At 42.6% G+C, this 7,971-nt stretch overlaps 1 pseudogene; it reads left to right on the top strand.

Annotated features, from left to right (window-relative positions):
• Positions 1-940: 940 nt before the first annotated feature.
• On the top strand, positions 941-2,910 carry LOC127677590 (A-kinase anchor protein 8-like; annotated as a pseudogene).
• Positions 2,911-7,971: the final 5,061 nt, after the last annotated feature.

The following is a 7,971-nucleotide window of genomic DNA, read 5'->3' as shown; positions in this document are numbered from 1 at the left end:
GCCTAAGAATTTCACGAAGTCACTGTTTTTAATAGCTGAGTAGTACTCCATTGTGTAAATGTACCACATTTTCTGTATCCATTCCTCTGTTGAAAGACATCTGGGTTCTTTCCAGCTTCTAGCTATTATAAATAAGGATGCTATGAACATAGTGAAGCATGTATCCTTATTACATCTTGGAACATCTTTTGGGTATATACCCAGGAGTGGTATCGCTGGGTCCTTAGGTAATACTATGTCCAATTTTCTGGGGAACCGCCAGGCTGATTTCCAGAGTAGTTGTACCAGCTTGCAATCCCACCAACAATGGAGGAGTGTTCCTCTGTCTCCACATCCTTGCCAGCATCTGATGTTATCTGAGTTTTTGAGCTTAGCCATTCTGACTGATATGAGATGGAATCTCAGAGTTGTTTTGATATGCATTTCCCTAAAGACTAAGGCTGTTGAACATTTCTTTAGGTGCTTCTCAGCCATTCAATATTCCTCAGTTGAGAATACTTTGTTTAGCTCTGTACCCCATTTGTAATAGGCGTATTTGATTGTCTGGAGTCTACTTCATAAGTTCTTTGTGTGTGTGTGTGTGTGTGTGTGTGTGTGTGTGTGTATGGCTATGGAGACTATGGGACATGGATATTAGCCCTCTATTGGATGTAGGATTGGTAAAGATCTTTTCCCAGTCTGTTGGTTGCTGTTTTGTCCTATTGACATTGTCCTTTGCCTTACAGAGCCTTCGCAATTTTATGAGCTCCCATTTGTCTATTGTTGATCTTAGAACATAAGCCATTGGTGTTCTGTTCAGGAAATTTTCCCCTGTGCCCACGTATTTGAGGCTTGTCCACACTTTCTCTTCTGTTTGTTTCAATGTATCTTGTTTTATGTAGAGTTCCTTGATCCACTTGGACTGGAGCATTATACAAGGAGATAAGAATGGATAGAAGTGATGGAACAAGGCTATGGAGACTGTGTGACATAGAGTGCTGGACCTGCCAACACCCAAGGTACATATTGAAATGGTATGACCAGCTGGCAAGGTTATGAAAAGTACAACTACCACAATACCCAGAACACCAGTGTCCCTGCAGGAACACCCAAGATGGTGGCCTGGCAGCTGGGAGCTCGGCCATGCATGTGGCCTCCTTTGTCCCAGAGCCATGTACCAACAACTCTGACTCACTCATTGCCAAGATCATTCAACATTTGGACATGCTGTCCAAGAAAGGAGTCCGGGCATCACCAGGAGTGGGAAGGGCATGCAGGATCAAGACAAATCCTCTGCATCCAGCCGTATGAGTCCTAGGACTCCAGGCCCTGTATACCTAGGCATAACACCTAGCGCTTATGATTATGAGTTTGACTTGGGGAATGACTGTAATGGTAGCTTTGGTGGGACATTCAATGACTGTCGGGACCCAACCCCAGAGTGACACTCCCTTGATGGTTTATTGAGGGGCTGGGACCTGGGCCAGGGCCGCTTTCAGGACTGGAGCAACTCCAGCACCTTCCTGTGTAGTGACCCCTTCATGCCACTCTTATCCACCACCTGGAATGAGCTGAGCTACATGGGTGTCCATGGTCAAGGTGGGCCCTCAACCAACAGGCCACCTCTTTCCCTCTTCTCCCAGTCCATGGCCCCTGGCTACAGCATGATGGCATGCACAGGGTGGACAGTTTTGGAAGCACGATGCCTTATGGATGTGGCCGGTCTCAGACTCAGATACGGGAATGGCCCAGAAGGAGAGGGTTTGAATGCTGTGGACCAGACAACTTGGGCAGGAAGAAGCAGCTTTGTATGAAGCTACATTGTATGAAGAACCTGATGCCAAACTGGCCCATGCTGACAGTTAAGAAGCTCTATCTGAAAACGATGATGGGAGAGCTGGTGACTTACAACTAACAGATGCAGAACTCAGGGGGGAGGATGAATTCTGTGACTCCAGAAAGCAGAGAGGAGAAAGGGGAGGAGGAGGAGGATGTGAAGAAGAGACAGGAGAAATGAAGGAGCAGAGACAGAATGCGGGACCGAGCAGCTGACAGGATTCAGTTTGTTCTGTTTGCAAGTTTCGTAGCTTTGAACATGAAAAAATTCAAAAGCATCTGCAAAGTAAATTTCACAAAGAGACCTTGTGATTTATAAGTACCAAACTGCCCGACAAGACAGAATTTCTCCAGGAATAAGAAAATTGAGAAATGGCGTCAGGAGTTGTTGGAGAAGGAGAGCCCTAAACGCAAACCAGATCCATTCAAAGGGATTGGCCAGGAGCATTTCTTCAAAAAGATTGAAGCCACATATTGCCTGGCCTGTGACATGCTGATTCCTGCACAGCACCAGCCCCTCCAGCAGCAGCTGCTTTCTGTTGACCATAACCATGATCGAAGGTTGGCGGCTGAGCAGGTCTAGAAAACAAGTCTCCACGTGGCTAAGAGTATTTTGAACAGCAAACATATAGTGAAGATGCTGGGAAAATACCTCAAGGGTACTTTTGTCAATGAAACTGCTGATGTTGAGACAGAAGGAGATGAAAATGTAGAAGAGGAGGAGACACGAGAGGAAGCAGCTGCAGAAGTCTTGGCAGAGGTGATCACAGCAGCAGTGAGGGCTGTAGAGGGGGATGGAGAAGCGGCTGCAGAGCATAAGGAAGTCCTCGCTGCAGTGGAAGGGCCAGTGGACACAGCAGAGGCCAGGGGTGACCCCACATGGAAAAGCTACTAGAAGAGCAGACCTGTGAAACAGCATATGAAACCAGGAACATTGAAGACAAGTCCAGAGGTGAGCCTGCTGAGGCCGGAAATGAAGCAGCCATGCCTGCAGCAGACATAAGAAGCACGTTACCCATCATAGCTATCCCAGGAATCATGGAAGATGAGCTGGAACAAACTGATGCAGAGTCCAAAGATATTCCAACAGAATGATCTTTTCTTCCCTGTTTCAATGGATGGGTTATGTCATGTGTTATTTTTGTTTTATAAGATGTACTAGGGTGTGCAATATTTGGTGGAAAGGCTCAGCCATTTCCTTCCTATTGGACCTCAAGGATTGATGCTATACAGTAGATGGCTTCCCACCTTTGTTAGAATACAAAAAGAAGGAAACCATTTTCCCAAGTGGCTTTTGATGATGATCTGTGCACTGCAGTTAGAATAATAAAAGTAGATCTTCCCAATAATTAAAACCCTAAAACTGACAGAATGTGGGGAAAAAAGCATGGATTGGTGTGCATTCTTCAACATGCTGGCAGCCAGTTGAACCAGCACCATTTGTTGAAAATGTTTTTTTTTTCCACTGGATGGTTTTAGCTCCTTTATCAAAGATCAAGTGACCATAGGTGCGTGGGGTGATTTCTGGGTCTTCAGTTCTATTCCATTGATCTACCTGTCTCTCTGTATCAGTACCATGCAGTTTTTTTTTTATCACTATTGCTCTGTAATACAGCTTGAGGTCAAGGATGCTGGTTCCCCTAGAAGTTCTCTTATTGTTGAGAATAGTTTTCATTATCCTGGGTTTTATGTTATTCCAAATGAATCTGCAAATTGGTCTTTCTAACTCTATGAAGAATTGAGTTGGAAATTTAATGGGGATTACATTGAATCTGTAGATTGCTTTGAGCAAGATGGCCATTTTTACTATATTAATCCTGCCAATCCATAAGCATGGGAGATCTTTCCATCTTCTGAGATCTTTGATTTCTTTCTTCAGAGTCTTGAAGTTCTTGTCATACAGATCTTTCACTTGCTTGGTTAGAGTCACAAAGTATTCTATATTGTGACTATTGTGAAGGGTGGCTACTATTTGAGTTAATTTTATATCCAGCCACTTTGATGAAGTTGTTTATCAGGTTTAGTAGCTCTCTGGTGGAATTTTTGGGGTCACTTAAGTATATTATCCTAACTGGAAATAGTGATATTTTGACTTCTTCCTTTCCAATTTGTATCCCTTTGACCTTTTTTTGTTGTCTAATTGCTTTCTTTGGCTAGGACTTCGAGTACTATATTGAATAGGGAGGGACAGAGTGGCTAGTCCCTGAATTTAGTGGATTGCTTCAAGTTTCTCTCCATTTTTGTTTGATGTTGGTACTGTTTTGTGATATATTGCACTTACTGTGTTTAGGTATGGGCCTTGAATTCCTGATCTTTCCAAGATTTTTTCCATGAAGGGGTGTTGGATTTTGTCAAATGCTTCCTCAGCATCTAATGGGATGATCATGTGGGTTTTTTTTCCCTTCGAGTTTATGTAGTGGATTACATTGATGGATTTCCTTATATTGAACCATCCCTGCATCCCTGGAGTGAAGCCTACTTGACCATGATGGATGCTTGTTTTGATGTGTTGTTGGATTCAGTTTAGGAGAATTTTATTGAGGTTTTTTTACATCAATATTCATAAGGAAAATTGGTCTGAAGTTCTTTATTGGGTCTTTGTGTGGTTTAGGTATCAGAGTAATTGTGGTTTCACAGAACAAATTAGGTAGTGCTCCTTCTGTTTCTATTTTGTGGAATAGTTTGAAGAATATTGGTATTAGGTCTTCTTTGAAGATCTGGTAGAATGCTGCACTAAATCCATCTGGTCTTGGGATTTGGGGGGGGGGGGGGTTGGGAGACTTTTAGTGACTGCTCTATTTCATTAGGGCTTATTGGAAAAGCCTATTTCTTAAAGAGAAGACTACTTTCACCACACCAGATAGTGAGTACATGCTCATGATCCTAGTGATGGAAATCTGAAGCAGCATTGGGAATTCCAGCCTTAGGTACAGTTTAACTCTCCAAAATGAGAAGAGCGGTGGTGTAGTCGAGTGTTGCTGACCTGCTCAAAGCCCTGGGTTCCATGCCAGCACTGAAAAAAATAAATTAAAAAAAATGTGACTTGGTCAACAAGGAAGTTAATTTCACCATGTGCTCAGGGTTCAAAGTTTATTATTCCTTCATGTCCAAGGTCATGTATTTTTTTCCTACTCTATCCATCTTGATTTTTAAAATTACTTTATTTACATTTCAAATGTTATCCCCTTTCCTCATTTCCTCTCTGAAAACCCCATGCCACCCCCCTCCTGTTCACTAACCCACCCACTCCTGCTTCCCTGTCCTGACATTCTCCTATATTAGGGCAAGGAGCCTTCATAGGTCTAAGGGCTTCTCCTCTCATTGATGTCCAACAAGGCCATCCTCTGCAACACATGAAGCTGGAGCCATGGGTCCCTCCATGTGTACTCTTTGGTTGGTGGTTAAGTCCTTGGGAGCTCTGGGGGGTACTGGTTAATTCATATTGGTGTTCCTCCTATGGCGCTGCAAACCCCTTCAGCTCCTTGGGTCCTTTCTCTATCTCTTCCTTTGGGGACCCTGTGCTCAGTCCAGTCGTGGGCTGAGAGCATCCACCTCTGTATTTGTCAGGCACTGGCAGAGCCTGTCAGGAGACAACTATATCAGGCTCCTGTCAACAAGTACTTTTGGCACCAACAATAGTGTCTGGATTTGGTAACTGTATATGGGATGAATCCCTAGGTGGGGCAGTCTCTGGATGGCCTTTCCTTCAGTCTCTGCTCCATAGAAAAGATCACGTATTTTCATGCCAGAGGCTGTCAAACCACTGTCTCGTGCCTCAGGGACAAGACCAGGATGTACTGCAGTAAGGATGATGATGATGGCATCTTAAGAGGCCTGGAGAAGACATGTGATCACAAAGGGTATCTCTGGCACAGTAAGACCTGATAGGTTTGCCTTGCTAGGCTTGGGACTGACTTTAGGAACTGTCATCCCTTACTGCTTTCCCCTTTTGCAGTAGTTATGTCAATCCTATGACTGACTATTGTTGGATTTTAGAAGCATAACATTTTCTGATTTCACGGGTTTACAGCTGGAGAGGAATTTTGCTTCAGGTTGAATCAGACTCAGTCTTACCTACACCTGATGTGGATGGCATCTAAGAATAGGCTATCAAGTCTTATAAAACAAATTAAGAGTGTGGGACTGTGGGATAAAAATGAATTTTCCATTTACATTTGCACATAACAATATACATTTGTGGGACCAACAGTGGAGTATTGTGGAATGAATTTATATCTCTGACCAAAATTCACATTGATGCCTTAAGCCCCAGTGTGCTTTCCTTAGGTGGAAGACATAACTGTGATTAGATTAGGTCACAAGGGGCCTACACTTTGCTTGGACTAGTTTAGTATCTTCATTAGAAGACATACTGCAGCCTTTCTGCTCAGCCGTCCTCCTGTATAGGAAGTAGCCATGGCGCTCAGCCGGAATGGCATGATCCCGAAACCCCACTTCCACAAGGATTGGCAGCAGTGAGTGGACACTTGGTTCAACCAACAGGCACGCAAGATCCCCAGATTCAAGGCCCAGCCCACAAAGCGTGCCGCATTGCTCCTCGTCCCGCACCCGGCCCCATCAGTTCCATGGTGAGGTGCCCTATAGTTAGATACCACACCAAAGTCCAGGCTGGCAGGAGCTTCAGCCTGGAAGAACACAGAGTGGCTGGTATGCACAAGAAAATGGCACACACCATTGGCATCTCTGTGGACACAAGGAGGCGACACACATCCACTGAGTCACTGCAGGCCAACGTGCAGCGCCAAGGAGTCCAGCTGCAAGTTCACACTTTTCACACTGGCTCCGCGTGGCCTGTGCGAGCAAAACGGGCAAAGGAAGCTGCAGAGCAAGATGTTGAAAAGGTAACATGTGGCTAGAAAATTGCAATAAAGCAAAAAGGAGGAGGAGGAGGAGATACTGCAGAGTTTTCATTTTTTCATTCTTGGTTCCTTTCCTATGTGATTTTACCTCAATTTTACACATACACATGAAAATTGTGTGAGGATTTAACAAGAACACAGCCTATATGCAAGCTAGAACCTTCTACAAATGGACCCTGTTAGACCTACACATAGCATTTCTGGGTGCTGGAACTGTCCTAACACAACTGCCACTCTTGCTGCCTAGTCTGTGGTATTTTATTCTGACAACTTGAGCAGACCACTATGCTGAAAAAAATGGGGGTACTGAGTTAATGTGTCATCTCACAGTCTTCACCAGTGACAGTATGCAAAATGACAGAGTATCTACCTATGTTGATTATTATTATATATATTGATGGTGATTGTGAGGAAAAGAGGTTAACAGAAAAAAATCAGGTTTGATGAAAATTTGACTTTTCTATTTTTTTCTAAAATACATATATATATATAGTTTTTTAATTTAAATATATTTATATGAATATATAAACTTTAAACTTTAAATATACATTACTTTCACTAGAAATTGAAAATTACCAGTGTTATAGGAAAGTTAAAACACCTTCATCTCCTTAGTCATTCAGATGTTTTGTGTCCTAGCAACTTGTACTCAGCTTTTTAAAATTCTAAATCAACTTATTTCATTTCTTAAATTTAAAACATTTTGTAGTTTTATTTTGAAACCAATTATTTTAAAGTTTTATCCATCCATAAACATCTTAAAACCATCTCGTGTTCAGTAGTGGTACAGAGGCCACACTTTGAAAAGTATTTCTAGATACAAAACCTGATTTATCATGAAGAATTAAAACCATTTTATTTCTAAGAGAAAATTCCTGTCTCTATTTTACAATTAAATCACTTCATCAGTACTAATATAAAGCATATAAGCATTTTATTTTCCAATGTCTGATTAAATTGCATGAAATGTTTCTGGGTTTTGTTTTTGTTTTGTTGTTGTTATAGTTAATATTCAGATTCATCAAGCCAAGTTGGCCTCTGAATATGTAAGCCAAGGATGCTGGAAACTTCTGACCCTCCGGTCTCTGCTTCTCCATGGATTCCAGTCCACATATAGGATCACAGGTGTGCAGCACCACACCCAGTTCTGTGGCTTTGTATGCTAGGTAAGCTCGCTACCAGCTGAGCCTCGTCCCTGGACCCTAAAGATAACTTGAAATACTCTACATAGTTAAAAGTTTAAAATATTGACAAGCTGAGGCAGGAGGACCATTAA

Source organism: Apodemus sylvaticus, chromosome 2 (assembly GCF_947179515.1).
Source record: "Apodemus sylvaticus chromosome 2, mApoSyl1.1, whole genome shotgun sequence".
Lineage (NCBI taxonomy): Eukaryota > Metazoa > Chordata > Mammalia > Rodentia > Muridae > Apodemus > Apodemus sylvaticus.
Note: the sequence above shows the minus strand (reverse complement) of the source record. Positions and strands in the feature narration are given on the sequence as shown.